The 16,859-nt window shown below is 41.5% G+C and overlaps 1 long non-coding RNA gene across 1 annotated transcript; it reads right to left on the reverse strand.

The window, feature by feature from the left end:
* Positions 1-9,866: 9,866 nt before the first annotated feature.
* LOC309978965 lies at positions 9,867-16,547 on the reverse strand. Its single transcript, XR_014327172.1, has 3 exons — positions 16,484-16,547; positions 11,908-11,989; positions 9,867-9,944 (listed from the first exon to the last, which is right to left on the reverse strand). It is a non-coding gene; the product is annotated as an uncharacterized lncRNA (long non-coding RNA).
* Positions 16,548-16,859: the final 312 nt, after the last annotated feature.

Below are 16,859 nucleotides of genomic sequence, written 5' to 3' on the forward strand. Positions count from 1 at the left end.
CCCAGCCCCATCCTTATCAGGATCAAATATCATTGTAAATGGAAAAGTCAACAACACATAATCAACAAGCTAAGTTACAAGCCAGTGAAGTCTCGGAGCTTTGATAGAGAAAATTCAGATTTATCATTATATGTAAAAATAAGATGGGGGGACCTTGAAGATGGCGGAAGAGTAAGACGCGGAGATCACCTTCCTCCCCACAGATACACCAGAAATACATCTACAGGTGGAACAACTCCTACAGAACACCTACTGAACGCTGGCAGAAGACCTCAGACCTCCCAAAAGGCAAGAAACTCCCCACGTACCTGGGTAGGGCAAAAGAAAAAAAAGAAAAAGCAGAGACAAAAGAATAGGGACGGCACCTGCACCAGTGGGAGGGAGCTGTGAAGGAGGAAAAGTTTCCACACACTAGGAAGCCCCTTCGCGGGCGGAGACTGCAGGGGGCGGAGGGGGGAGCTTCGGAGCCGCGGAGGAGTGCACAGCAACGGGTGCGGAGGGCAAAGCGGGGAGATTCCCGCACAGAGGATCGGTGCCGACCGGCACTCACCAGCCCGAGAGGCTTGTCTGCTCACCCGCCGGGGCGGGCGGGGCTGCGAGCTGAGGCCGGAGCGCAGGGAGAGGACTGGGGTTGGCGGCTTGAACACAGCCTGAAGGGGTTAGTGCACCACGGCTAGCTGGGAGGGAGTCCGGGGAAAAGTCTGTACCTGCCGAAGAGGCAAGAGACTTTTTCTTCCTTCTTTGTTTCCTGGTGCGTGAGGAGAGGGGTTTAAGAACGCTGCTTAAAGGAGCTCCAGAGACGGGCGCGAGCCGCGGCTAAAAGCGCGAACCCCAGAGACGGGCGCGAACCGCGGCTAAAAGCTCGGACCCCAGAGACGGGCGCGAGCCGCGGCTGAAAGCGCGGACCCCAGAGACGGGCGGGAGACGATAAGGCTGCTGCTGCCGCCACCGAGGGGCCTGTGTGCGACCACAGGTCACTCTCCACACCCCTCTTCCGCGGAGCCTGTGCAGCCCGCCACTGCCAGGTTCCCGGGATCCAGGGACAACTTCCCCGGGAGAACGCACAGCGGGCCCCAGGCTGGTGCAAAGTCACGCTGGCCTTTGCCGCCGCACGCCCGCCCCGCACGCCGTGCCCCTCCCGCCCAGCCGGCCTGAGTGCGCCAGAGCCCCCAATCAGCGGCTCTTTTAACCCCGCCCTGTCTGAGCAAAAAACAGACGCCCTCCAGCGACCTACACGCTGTGGCAGGGCCAAATCCAAAGCTGAGCTCCTGGAAGCTGTGAGAACAAAGAAGAGAAAGGGAAATCTCTCCCAGCAGCCTCAGAAGCAGCGGATTAAAGCTCCACAATCAACTTGATATACCCTGCATCTGTGGAATACCTGAATAGACAACCAATCATCCCAAATTAAGGAAGTGGACTTTAGGAGCAAGATCTATTATTTTTTTCCCTTTTCCTCTTTTTCTGAATGTATATGTGTATACTTCTGTGTGAGATCTTGTCTGTTTAGTCTTGCTTCCACCATTTGTCCTAGGGTTCTTTCTGTCCATGGTTTTTTTTTTAACTTTTTTTTCTTAATAATCAATTTTAATTTTAATAACGTTATTATACTTTACCTTCGTTCTTTCTTTCTTTCCTTCCTTCCTTCCCTCCTTTAGACAACGAATCATCCCAAATTGAGGAGGTGGTCTCTGACAGCAAGATTTATGATTTTTCCCCCTTTACCTCTTTTAGTGAGGGTGTATGTGTATGCTTCTGTGTAAGATTTTGTCTGTATAGCTTTGATTCCAACATTTGCCCTAAGGTGCTATCCGTCCCTTTTTTTTTTCTAAATAAGAATTTTTTAATTCAATAATTTTATTATACTTTATTTTATTTTTACTGTGTCTTCTTTCTTTCTGTCTTTTTTCCTTCTTGCCCTCCTTCCTTCCTTCCTCCCTCCCTCCCTCCTTTCTTTCCTTCTTTCCTTCTTTGCTTCTTTCTTTCTTTCTTCCTTCCTTCCTTCCCTCCTTTCCTTCTTTCTTTCCTCATACTTCTACTAATTCCCTCTACTTTTTCTCCCTTTTATTCTGAGCCGTGTGGATGAAAAGCTCTTGGTGCTCCAGCCAGGAGTCAGGGCTCTGCCTCTGAGGTAGGAGAGCCAACTTCAGGACACTGGTCAACAAGAGACCTCCCAGCTCCACATAATATCAAACGGCGAAAATCTCCCAGAGACCTCCATCTTAACACCAGCACGCAGCTTCACTCAACGACCAGCAAGCCACAGTGCTGGACAACCTATGCCAAACAACTAGCAAGACAGGAACAGAACCCCACCCATTAGCAGAGAGGCTGCCTAAAATAATAATAAGGCCACAGACACCCCAAACACACCACCAGACGTGAACCGGCCCACTAGAGAGACAAGATCCAGCCTCATCCACCACAACACAGGCACTAGTCCCCTCCACCAGGAAACCTACACAACCCACTGAACCAACCTTAGCCAATGGGGACAGACATCAAAAACAGCAGGAACTACGAACATGCAGCCTGTAAAAAGGAGACCCCAAACACAGTAAGATAAGCAAAATGAGAAGACAGAAAAACACACAGCAGATAAAGGAGCAAGATAAAAATGCACCAAACCTAACAAATGAAGAGGAAATAGGCAGCTTACCTGAAAAAGAATTCAGAATAATGATAGTAAGGATGATCCGAAATCTTGGAGATAGAATGGACAATAGAATGGACAAAATGCAAGAATCAGTTAACAAGGACCTAGAAGAACTAAAGATGAAACAAGCAACAATGAACAACACAATAAATGAAATTAAAAGTACTCTAGATGGGATCAATAGCAGAATAACTGAGGCAGAAGAATGGATAAGTGACCTGGAAGATAAAATAGTGGAAATAACTACTGCAGAGCAGAGTAAAGAAAAAGGAATGAAAAGAACTGAGGACAGTCTCAGAGACCTCTGGGACAACATTAAACGCACCAACATTCGAATTATAGGGGTTCCAGAAGAAGAAGAGAAAAAGAAAGGGAGTGAGAAGATATTTGAAGAGATTATAGTTGAAAACTTCCCTAATATGGGAAAGGAAATAGTTAATCAAGTCCAGGAAGCACAGAGAGTCCCATACAGGATAAATACAAGGAGAAATACACCAAGACATATATTAATCAAACTGTCAAAAATTAAATACAAAGAAAGCATATTAAAAGCAGCAAGGGAAAAACAACAAATAACACACAAGGGAATCCCCATAAGGTTAACAGCTGATCTCTCAGCAGAAACCCTACAAGCCAGAAGGGAGTGGCAGGACATACTGAAAGTGATGAAGGAGAAAAACCTGCAGCCAAGACTACTCTACCCAGCAAGGATCTCATTCAGATTTGATGGAGAAATTAAAGCCTTTACAGACAAGCAAAAGCTGAGAGAGTTCAGCACCACCAAACCAGCTTTACAACAAATGCTAAAGGATCTTCTCTAGGCAAGAAACACAAGAGAAGGAAAAGACCTATAATAACGAATCCAAAACAATTTAGAAAATGGGAATAGGAACATACATATCGATAATTACCTTAAATGTAAATGGACTAAATGCTCCCACCAAAAGACACAGATTAGCTGAATGGATACAAAAACAAGACCCTTATATATGCTGTCTACAAGAGACCCACTTCAGACCTAGAGACACATACAGACTGAAAGTAAGGGGATGGAAAAAGATATTCCATGCAAATGGAAACCAAAAGAAAGCTGGAGTAGCCATTCTCATATCAGACAAAATAGACTTTAAAATAAGGACTATTAAAAGAGACAAAGAAGGACACTACATAATGATCAAGGGATCGATCCAAGAAGAAGATATAACAATTGTAAATATTTATGCACCCAACATAGGAGCACCTCAATACATAAGGCAAATACTAACAGCCATAAAAGGGGAAATCGACAGTAACACATTCAGAGTAGGGGACTTAAACACTCCACTTTCACCTATGGACAGATCATCCAAAATGAAAATAAATAAGGAAACACAAGCTTTAAATGATACATTAAACAAGATGGACTTAATTGATATTTATAGGACACTCCATCCAAAAACAACAGAATACACATTTTTCTCAAGTGCTCATGGAACATTCTCCAGGATAGATCATATCTTGGGTCACAAATCAAGCCTTGGTAAATTTAAGAAAATTGAAATTGTATCAAGTATCTTTTCTGACCACAATGCCATGAGACTAGATATCAATTACAGGAAAAGATCTGTAAAAAATACAAACACATGGAGGCTAAACAATACACTACTTAATAATGAAGTGATCACTGAAGAAATCAAAGAGGAAATCAAAAAATACCTAGAAACAAATGACAATGGAGACACAACGACCCAAAACTTGTGGGATGCAGCAAAAGCAGTTCTAAGGGGGAAGTTTATAGCAATACAAGCCCACCTTAAGAAGCAGGAAACATCTCGAATAAACAACCTAACCTTGCACCTCAAGCAATTAGAGAAAGAAGAACAAAAAAACCCCAAAGCTAGCAGAAGGAAAGAAATCATAAAAATCAGATCAGAAATAAATGAAAAAGAAATGAAGGAAACAATAGCAAAGATCAATAAAACTAAAAGCTGGTTCTTTGAGAAGATAAACAAAATAGATAAACCACTAGCCAGACTCATCAAGAAAAAAAGGGAGAAGACTCAAATCAATAGAATTAGAAATGAAAAAGGAGAGGTAACAACTGACACTGCAGAAATAAAAGAGATCATAAGAGATTACTACGAGCAACTCTATGCCAATAAAATGGACAATCTGGAAGAAATGGACAAATTCATAGAAATGCACAACCTGCCAAGACTGAATCAGGAAGAAATAGAAAATATGAACAGACCAAACACAAGCACTGAAATTGAAACTGTGATTAAAAATCTTCCAACAAAGAAAAGCCCAGGACCAGATGGCTTCACAGGCGAATTCTATCAAACATTTAGAGAAGAGCTAACACCTATCCTTCTCAAACTCTTCCAAAATATAGCAGAGGGAGGAACACTCCCAAACTCCTTCTACGAGGCCACCATCACCTTGATACCAAAACCAGACAAGGATGTCACAAAGAAAGAAAACTACAGGCCAATATCACTAATGAGCATAGATGCAAAAATCCTCAACAAAATACTAGCAAACAGAATCCAACAGCACATTAAAAGGATCATACACCATGATCAAGTGGGGTTTATTCCAGTATGCAAGGATTCTTCAATATACGTAAATCTATCAATGTGATAAACCATATTAACAAATTGAAGAAGAAAAACCATATGATCATCTCAATAGATGCAGAGAAAGCTTTTGACAAAATTCAACACTCATTTATGATAAAAACCCTGCAGAAAGTAGGCATAGAGGGAACTTTCCTCAACATAATAAAGGCCATATATGACAAGCCCATAGCAAACATCATCCTCAATGGTGAAAAACTGAAAGCATTTCCACTAAGATCAGGAACAAGACAAGGTTGCCCACTCTCACCACTCTTATTCAACATAGTTTTGGAAGTTTTAGCCCAACAATCAGAGAAGAAAAGGAAATAAAAGGAATCCAAATCGGAAAAGAAGAAGTAAAGCTGTCACTGTTTGCAGATGACATGATCCTATACATAGAGAATCCTAAAGATGCTACCAGAAAACTACTAGAACTAATCAATGAATTTGGTAAAGTTGCAGGATACAAAATTAATGCACAGAAATCTCTGGCATTCCTATATACTAATGATGAAAAATCTGAAAGTGAAATCAAGAAAACACTCCCATTGACCATTGCAACAAAAAGAATAAAATATCTAGGAATAAACCTACCTAAAGAGACAAAAGATCTGTATGCAAAAAATTATAAGACACTGATGAAAGAAATTAAAGATGATACAAATAGATGGAGAGATATACCATGTTCTTGGATTGGAAGAATCAACATTGTGAAAATGACTCTACTACCCAAAGCAATCTATAGATTCAATGCAATCCCTATCAAACTACCACTGGCATTTTTCACAGAACTAGAACAAAAAATTTCGCAATTTGTATGGAAACACAAAAGACCCCGAAGAGCCAAAGCAATCTTGAGAACAAAAAAAGGAACTGGAGGAATCAGGCTCCCTGACTTCAGACTATACTACAAAGCTACAGTTATCAAGACGGTATGGTACTGGCACAAAAACAGAAAGATAGATCAATGGAACAGGATAGAAAGCCCAGAGATAAACCCATGCACATATGGACACCTTATCTTTGATAAAGGTGGCAGGAATGTACAGTGGAGAAAGGACAGCCTCTTCAATAAGTGGTGCTGGGAAAACTGGACAGGTATATGTAAAAGTATGAGATTAGATCACTCCCTAACACCATACACAAAAATAAGCTCAAAATGGATTAAAGACCTAAATATAAGGCCAGAAACTATCAAACTCTTAGAGGAAAACATAGGCAGAACACTCTATGACATAAATCACAGCAAGATCCTTTCTGACCCACCTCCTAGAGTAATGGAAATAAAAACAAAAATAAACAAATGGGACCTAATGAAACTTCAAAGCTTTTGCACAGCAAAGGAAACCATAAACAAGACCAAAAGACAACCCTCAGAATGGGAGAAAATATTTGCAAATGAAGCAACCGACAAAGGATTAATCTCCAAAATTTACAAGCAGCTCATGCAGCTCAATAACAAAAAAACAAACAACCCAATCCAAAAATGGGCAGAAGACCTAAATAGTCATTTCTCCAAAGAAGATATACAGACTGCCAACAAACACATGAAAGAATGCTCAACATCATTAATCGTTAGAGAAATGCAAATCAAAACTACAATGAGATATCATCTCACACCAGTCAGAATGGCCATCATCCAAAAATCTAGAAACAGTAAATGCTGGAGAGGGTGTGGAGAAAAGGGAACACTCTTGCACTGCTGGTGGGAATGTGAATTGGTTCAGCCACTATGGAGAACAGTATGGAGGTTCCTTAAAAAGCTACAAATAGAACTACCATATGACCCAGCAATCCCACTACTGGGCATATACCCTGAGAAAACCATAATTCAAAAAGAGTCATGTACCAAAATGTTCATTGCAGCTCTATTTACAATAGCCCGGAGATGGAAACAACCTAAGTGCCCATCATCGGATGAATGGATAAAGAAGATGTGGCACATATATACAATGGAATATTACTCAGCCATAAAAAGAAACGAAATTGAGCTATTTGTAATGAGGTGGATAGACCTAGAGTCTGTCATACAGAGTGAAGTAAGTCAAAAAGAAAAAGACAAATACCGTATGCTAACACATATATGTGGAATTTAAGAAAAAAAAAATGTCATGAAGAACCTAGGGGTAAGGCAGGAATAAAGACGCAGACCTCCTAGAGAACGGACTTGAGGTTATGGGGAGGGGGAAGGGTGAGCTGTGACAGGGCGAGAGAGAGTCATGGACATATACACACTAACAAACATAGTAAGGTAGATAGCTAGTTGGAAGCAGCCGCATGGCACAGGGATATTGGCTTGGTGCTTTGTGACAGCCTGGAGGGGTGGGATAGGGAGGGTGGGAGGGAGGGAGACGCAAGAGGGAAGAGATATAGGAACATATGTATATGTATAACTGATTCACTTTGTTATAAAGCAGAAACTAACACACCATTGTAAAGCAATTATACCCCAATAAAGATGTTAACAAAAAAAAATAATAAGATGATATGAAGAACTCAATCTAAAAAATATTACCTGGAGATCTATAATCTCTACAATAGTGCTATAAAAAGTAAAGAGCTAGAAATCTATTTAGGTGGTTTTCCTTATAAGAAAGCACTTTCTGTATAACTTTTAATGTACTATTGATGAGAACAATTCAACAAAATTCAAATAAATATCTGCAGATGTCCTACGAGAAGAAAAGAACAGAGTTAGAAGTGACAGGGGATAACTGGACTTCAGGATGAGTAAGACCCTATACTTGACCTCAATAAATTAACATGAAATACAGTGGATGAGTCATGTACAGAATGTCAGAATTCTAAAAGGCCAAGCTAAGTACCAAAAGGAACACGTGGGGACTCTTAAGAAGGAAATAAAATATTGGTTAGTTGATTACGAAAAGGCAGAAGGGAGTAAGTTCCCTTTGGCTGCTCTTTGAAGAGATTACTTCCTTTCCCCCCTAGTCCTGAGGCTAGGGTGGCATGGGCAATAGAAGAATGTGGGGACTGAGAATCATTTCTACTCTCACCAGAGTGGCTGGAAGCAGATTTTCTTACCAGGATGTAGTAGTATGCTAATATTTAAGGGTTCTTGAGGTCAGAGAGAAGGGTTTGAATACTCCGGCTCCATCTCTTGCTGTGGGTCAAGTTTCTTACCTTTCCAACACCTTGGCGTCTTTATCTGAAAATTGGGGACGATGATAATGTCTCCCACCTGAGTGTGAGAACTATATGATACAGTGCATACGCAGGGCTAAATTTGGTGCCTGGCACACAGAAAGTGCTCAGTACAGCAGGCGAGTGTAGTGACAATAAAGGCAAAGATGACGGGGGTAGTGCCGGTGTTGCTTCTGCCCCCAGAACAGGCTCTGACTGGGAGAGAGTTAAAGCACCTTTGGGTTCATGGGGGTTTATACATAAGCAACGGTTGATCAATGTGAGCTGGTTGTCCAAATGATTATGTGCAATCTAAGAAAAAAATGGGCCTCAGATCTGCTCAGCTACTTAATAATATTAGCAGCGGGAGTAGTCAAAGAAGCTAAATTTTATTACGTGTTTATATGCCAAACAACGTGCTGAACGTTTTAAAAGGATTTACTCACTTATTACAAGGAGGCTATACGCTAGGTCCTGATAATGTTATTCGTCTCTTTCAGATGTTGACTGAGCCTCAGACGGGTTACAAAAGCACCTAAGATCCCATTGTCAGTACATGACGGAAATGAGTTCAAATCCAGCCTGTCTGACTTGTTCTTAATCACTAAGGTATGAAATTAAGCATGTTGCCCTTTGCCTGATTCTCCTTCTGAGGCCTGAATATTTCACTTAGCTCTCTGAGTGCAGAAGAGAGAAAATTCTCTCTCCTTGACCCAACTTGGCATCAATATCCAACTCCCCTTCTCAAAATGGGTTGCCTCAACGAGCAGCAATGAATGTCGGGTCGTGGACCAGTCACCTTGATGACTAAGAGTCAGACACTAGGGAAAGAAAATGCTCTGTGACAAACCTACCCTTGTACAGAAACAAGACAGAAATGGGGGGACAGGGCAAAAGATAATGGAATAAGGCATAGGAAAAATAGCACATGGCATCGTGACAGTAATAATAATAATAATAATAATAGTAGTAGTAGTAGTAGTAGTAATAGTAATAATAATAGACTTCACTATGCTCTAGGCATTGTATTAAGTGCTTGGCGTAAGTGACTTCATGTTAACATTGAAAACAAGTCTATGGGGATGAAATATTATTAACATCATTTTATAGGCAGGAGTATTGAGGTTCAGGTAATCAGGTAAATTGCCCAAGCTCATATGGTTAGCAAGTGGAAAGCAGAGATTTGAACCAGCACCTACACTCCTAACCATTATGCTATAACCATTATGCTGAAGACATAAGAATTCCAATGGTCTTTCCCCATAACCCACTCCTGCACTCCAGACTTAAATAGTCCAAGATCAAGAGAGAGCAAGCTTGGAGTTGCCACTCTTCAGTGAGTGTCAATCATTTCAAAACAGTGTATTTGCTAACAAGATGCACTTCCTGTGATAATCTTCTCAACCAGCTATCAAGAAACAGGAAGCAAAGATTCAAGTAACAGTATGTTCCTACTTATGAGGAAGGTGGGACAGCACAGTTGACACTGGGCTTAACTGTTCTGGAAAACGTGGTCCCAGTAGGCATACACGCTGGTACATTTTCCCCACCTACCAAATACAAAAGAAGTATTTCATTTCCATGTTGCTCTTCAAAGTTCCACCTCATTCGTGCCTGTCATTCATCCTCTGGCCTCTTCCTGTCTCCATTTCTGTACAGAAAGGTGCTGAGTCTCTGCTCTCGGATACGAAAAGGGTGTGTTAGGAGAGGGAGCCATGGTACCTCGATGTCTTTTTTTTTTTCATCTTAATTCTATTATGCCAACTCCACTGAACTTAATTAGAGTGAATACAGAATTACACAATTACCCTCTGTTCTATTCTTCAGATGTTATATTTTGATAAAATTTACGACATGCTGCTCTCCCCTTGAACACCAGATGAACACTAGAAATGGATGTGTGTTGACATAAAATCTGTTATAATTACAATTAAAGTACAGCTTACATAATGATAGTGTTAACATAAAATTATAGATGTGTAGAGACAACGTGGTCATGCATTTTTTAGTATAAGTACATGCTTAGACCAATATCTGTTAGCGGAATGAAGATGGAAGAGAATTTTGGTTAAGCCACAAAGGCTGTTTAAGGAGTTGCAGATAGCTAAGGGGAACTCAAAGACCAGTAAGATAATATTTCCCCTGCCATGTTTGCAATTGCAAAGTGAAGGGAAGATGTGAAAGTAAGTACCCCTATGGAAATTACAAGACAAGTACATTTTTTTCCTTGAGTACCTGGGTAAATGCTTAAATTCTAATGTATATCAGTGATGCAAATTTTCAACAGAGTTTGATAAATCATAAAATAATAATTATACATATATGTATATAAAACTGCATGGAACTAGACAGTTCAGAATTACTTCTAATTAAAGAGGTACCCTATGACAACTAACTTAAACCTTACAAAATATGGTTCCAAGTACCCTATCAGAGTGAAAAGCAGGAGACTGAAAGGTTTAGTGTAAATGTTTGTAGTCATGGTGTCTTAACTAAAACTACTGTGTCACAAATACTATTAAAATAATTGTGACATTTTATTCACTTTTACTGCAAACAACAAAACAAACTATAGGTATTTTTTCATTTCAGGTAATTATTTTAGCTAACAGTTATTAAATGTTTTGAGAAGACAGAGTGCTAATTGCATTACTTCATTTTATCTTTAAAATAGCGCTTCCACGTAATTATTCTTAATATCTCCATTATATTAAAGTGTATCTCTAGTTTAGACCTTTCTTCAGAACTGCAGACTTGTGTATCCAACTGTGTACTCAGCATCTCTACTTGGATGTCACGAAAACATCTCAAATCTTATACCTCCAAAACTGGTCTTTAATCCCCCAAACATGCTCTACCCCAAACTTTTTCCATCTTAGGTGACAGTAACCACACCTTTCCAGTTCCCCAGGCCCTACATCTCGAATTCACACTTGACCCCCTCTTCCTTTCCATTCTTGCATTCAATCTACCACGAAATGCTGTCACAACCTTCCCAATGTGCCACTTCTGAGAATTACCAGCCGCTAGCAGCCTGGTGCAGGCCACCAACATAGACCTCGAGGATCCTGTAGTCGCCTCCCGAGATTCTCCCTGACTCCACTCTCTCCCCACATCCTCAAGACCACAGATAGAGTTATGCTTTTCAAACAAGAGACAGTTCATGCCACACCTCGGCTAAAATCCTGCCCCTGGCTGCCTACATTTAGAGTAAAAGACACAATGCATGTGATGGCCTCCCAGGACTTACCCAATCCATCCCATCACATATCCGACCTCCAGCCCTCCTGCTGTCTCTTCCTCCCCACTGACTAAGTCAGCCAGGGTGGCCTCCTTGATATTCCTCCAAGCTGCCCGGCATATTTCTGCCTTAGAGTTTTGGGACTGGTTATTCTTGCTCCCAGGGAGTGGTCTCCCCATCATACATTCTGACAACTCCCTCACTTCAAGTCTTTGCTCAAATGTCAACTTATAAAATCCACCCTGACTACCCTATTTAAAATCAGAACCTACCTGTACACTCCTCCAGCACTCCCAACCCAAGCCTCTTCAGTGAGCTTCACATCCTTTTCCTTATCCCGTAGCGCCCATCAACCTTGTGACAAAGCATAGAATTTATTTATAACATCCGTTTCCACACGAGAGTGTAAGGAGGGAGAAAGCATGCAAGAAGGAGCACGCAGGCAAAGGCTCTTGTCTAATTTATTCATTGATACGTCCAAGCATAGAGAACAGGAAGATGCTTCATAAATAGTCCTGAAAAAGATACAGATGAGGAAACTAGTAGTAAAGCTCAGAAAGTTTAAGTAACTTCCTCAAGGTTCTAGAGCTAGAAGAGGGTCACAGTAGAATTCACACTTGGGGATGTCTAACTTCAAATCTCTTAGCCTCTCTGCTATCTTTTTTTTTTTCTTCTTTGCGGTACGCGGGCTTCTCACTGTTGCAGCCTCTCCCATTGCGGAGCACAGGCTCCGGACGCACAGGCTCAGCAGCCATGGCTCACAGGCCCAGCCGCTCCGCAGCATGTGGGATCTTCCCGGATCGGGTCACGAACTCTCAACCACTGCGCCACCAGGGAAGCCCCTCTCTGCTATCTTAAGTCCATGCAATTCAGGATTTGTTTTAATCAGTGCCATGGAAATTCTCACTCCACTGAATAGGATCACTAAAGTGTTCTCTGTCTAGATTTATATATATATTTTCCATTTAAACAAAGGAAACAGAAGAGGGGAATTCATCATGGGTTATTGTGGTAGTTTTACAGCAATTTTAGCAATAATGACATTTAAGTAATAGTGATATTTAATGATAGCATAATAATAATAAAATAATAGCTCTTAAATGTATTGAAGACGAATCGCATGCTAAACTCAGTGCTAAAATATTTCCATGTATATTTTGTGCAAAATCCTTATGAATATTCTATCAGATGAGCTTTATGTGTAACTCCACCAGGCATACTTCTCTTATTCTGCTTTCAAAGATAAAGAAATTGATGAGAAGTGTGGTAACCGTTTGATCAAGATGAGACTGGTAATAAGTTGTGAGTATGAATTTAAATTCAGGTCTAACTCCAGAATTTGATTCTCAATCCATACATGAAAATTCTGATAATTCCTTTGATAAGGGTATGTTCTCTCCTGGAAAACATCCCCCATTATGTCTGCCTGTGCTCATACCTTCAGGACACAGTCAAGTTTGAAACATGATAAAAATGTTTAAATAGTGTGCTTTAATAAATGGAAATATCTTCATCTAAACAATAACACAAAAAGGCAGGCTCAGCCCTTTGAAGTGGCTTCGTTGCTACCTTCCATCCAGAACAAGAGAAGGAATCAACAGCTGCAGAGTAAAGAAAGCATGAAACCCACAGATGGAGGATTCTGTAAATGACCAATTACAAGACTATTAAGCCACACTTTCATAGCAAGAGGCAAAATATTCCATTAAACTGAAAATTCTTCTACCCCTCACTCCAAGGCCCACACAAACATTAATGTTGCATTTATTAGGATGTATTTCCTGTGCTCTATCAACTTGACTTTCAGCAACTGTATTAATACAGTCCTTTCGCTTTGCACATATATCTGAATGATGGATTCCATTACTGGAGTTTTGTAGAAAGAGTGGAGTGAATGAAGTAAAGTTTGGGAAGAGCCATCATAATCCATAATGATGGGCACTGAATCAGGACAAGAAGAAACCTCTCTTCTCATTTATTTGAATGAAAATTCTACTATATATTTATTGCCTCTGTACAGGGCCATCTGTTGAATAATGGAAAACAAGCATCTTTCATTTGGAGGTAGGATTTGTGTGCTCAAGTTTCTATGGGCCTGCAGAATTAATCTTGTTTTAGAAATGAAATAAAATGTAATTTCTTACTGTAAGTAGATGTGGTTAAGCAACTGGCAACTTTGATGTCTTTAAATCACTGCAGTTTCGGGGTAGGCAAATCTATAATTATTTCAAGCACTTCTTTATTGGTGCAACAATTGAGCAGTGTACATAGTGGTCAACAACCTGGGCATTGTCAGACGACTCTAAGTTTGAATCTAGACTTTGCCACTCACCAGCTATGTGACTCTCAGCTATGAGAATCACTTTCTTCAGCTTTCCACTGTGGATTATTATATGCCCTTTGCAGAACTACTGTAAGAACTAAATGTATATGCGCACAGTGGCTCATAGTAAGGGCTCAAATTAGTACTGTGGTCACTACTAGTAGTACTGAAAAGAAATTAGAACTTCTATTCTCATAAAGTGGGATATGTGTCCCTTTATCATTGTAATTTCATATCATTTTACTTTTGACCTTATAATTTAATAGCTTGATCCAAAAAACATTTAGCAGTAAATATAATTGAAAGAAGATTACCTGTCAAACATGAAATACTGTAGTAACAAGTGTGCTGGCACAATACTCTTCTCAGATAATTAACCTGTAAAAATATGTTATTGTCTTCTTTTTAATTGAGCACATTGAACATATATATTTACTGTGCCAACTGGCGAAAGGTCCATTAATTAATCAGTCTAACTATATGTTGCATAAACGTCTTCTAAACATAATCGTATATGTATTTTATTTGTTGGGAAAATGTGTTTGAGATGGTTCTTTTCTGCCTATTTAAAGTAAAAGAGGATGAGAAGTAGAGTTAGGCTTAATGTACTTTGTACTCCATTATGCCATGAAAATGCTTCTGTGTCCTGGAGACAACAACAAAAGATTTGCTTTAATGACAAGAATCAAGTATGTTCTAAAGCTTCCAGGTAGGAGGCGTATAGGTTGCAGTTTATATCAGAAGTCTTTGCTCTCTCTCTCAACTGCGTCTAGATGGGAAAGATGTGGTCACAAATGCTTCAAGGTGATATAGTAAATGTTGGAAAAGAGGGGGGTAGGAGGCAGAGTTTTGAATATCTCAAACCTGAGCTAGAAGGATTTTATTTAAAGAAAATAGCGGATATTATTTTTCACTTAAGGAAGCAAACGTGACATTAACGTAGGAAATTAGCTCTTTTAGCTATGATGCTTTCAAATGCACATGGCTGAAAACAAATTCAAAATAGTCAAAGGAAATTTAAAAACAAAACCCAAACAACAACAACAAGCTCAACAAACAAGTACTAGAAATTCAGGGATGCAGCCATATTCAGATACAGTTGGATCTGGACGTTCCAGAGTATCAGCAGGGTTCCAGCTCTCTCTACATCGCTCAGCCCTGCTTACCTCTGCAAGACTTTATTTTACAGAAAGTCTCTTCTTGTGCTGGATGGTCACTGGGAGTCCCAGAGTCATATCTCCCCAGCTTAGAAATTCCAGAGAGAAAAGACAATTCTTCCATTTTGCTCTGAGACAAAAGTCCTGGGGAGCAGTCTGATAGACTTAGCCGAGGTCAGATGCCTACCCATGAGCCAATCACCTGCTTTACTGGAGTTCAGTCCCTGGGCGACTCATCCCCGGGGCCCGTCAGGAGGCAGGATGGCATTATCTGGCAGTTCTCCAAGAAAAGCCTGCTGTTTTTGTAAGATGAAAGGGGAGAGGACATGGATAATGAAACCTGTATCTGCTTCTGTAAAATCCACAGAATCTTACTCCCTGCCCTGTGTCGATGACCACGCAGTAAGCTGACCCAGGAGGTCATTTTTCCCACAACAGTCTTTATATATATGACTAAGGAACACACTGGTAAAAGAATATGGGAGAAAGTCTGAGTATGACAAGTCAGCTAGACTGATATTAACTAAAAAAGCTGTGTGAAAATATCCTTAAAAAGTTGCCCCCAACTCACTCAAAGTCCAAAGTTGGAGCTGGAAATACAATGTCATGGAGTTTGGATAAGAACAGGTTTTCTCCAAGCTGAACTATGACACAGAGATTAGAGACTTCCAGAAACTATACTTTTTCAAAGAAAAAACATCACATGAGAAAAATGAGGCCTAGAAAAATTAAATGACTTAAGCTAATTAATGGCAGGACTGAGACTAGAGTATACTTTGTGTAATTCGCTATGGCCTTGTTTTTGTTTTTGTTTTTGTTTTGTTATCACTTCAGAACGAGACAAACTTAAAGAAAGGAAACACAACCAAAACTCAATGGTTGGAAAAGAGATGGATGTGAACGCCCACTTGTTTCTTACGTATAAAGTTACCCCTCGCAGTGTTTTGGAGGAGAAAACGCTGGCTCTTCCCAACGTTGGTTACATACACAAAGATTCCAAAGACAAGACAAGTGCTTTGCAAACAAAGTAACTAGAACCAGCTCAGGCTTCCCCGCGCCGGGTCCTACGTTCCACGGTCAGAACCACCAATTGTATCCCCCCGGGTAACAAGGTGATTCAGAAAAGCTGGCGCCTTAAGAGAAGGGAGAAAACTTAGCCGGGAAGAGAGTCAGGAGGAAACTTGCTCAGCTTCTTACTGAGGTCTGAAACGATCCCAATAGAGTCCTTAAACCCCTCAGGTTTCCCCCATCAAGCACCCTCGCCTCCAACCTGGGCCACCCCAGATCTATCAGACGACAGAAGTCTGCGGACGCACGGAGAGCTGACCACCCCACGAGAGGGACCTACGCGCGGCCGCGCCCACTCACCCGCCGCTCCCCGGGAGACGGGAGACCAGCCCGGGGTCCAAGTCCTGGGCGTGGCAGACTCGCCCCTCTCCGGGCCATGCTCCAGCTCACCTCGGCGCGGCCCGCCTGGGCGCCGCCATCTTGACCACGAAGGGGGCCTCGCGCCGGAGGCCCCTGAGCGGGCGCCCTGAGCGGAGCCGGAGCGCCGAGGAGGCCCAGGTCGGCGCCCTACGTCCCCCGCGCGCTCGCGCCCCGTCCACGAGCGACGAGAGTCCCGCACACAGCGCCCGACCCAGGCTTCCGCGGAACCGGCGCCCCGCGCAGCCCGCACCGCGGCTCAGGCGGCGCCGAGGGCGGCCCGGGCGGAAGAGCGAGCGCGGGGCAAGCGCTCGGTTAC

Source organism: Leucopleurus acutus (assembly GCF_964270905.1).
Source record: "Leucopleurus acutus genome assembly, contig: HAP1_SCAFFOLD_508, whole genome shotgun sequence".
In the NCBI taxonomy this organism is placed as follows: Eukaryota; Metazoa; Chordata; class Mammalia; order Artiodactyla; family Delphinidae; genus Leucopleurus; species Leucopleurus acutus.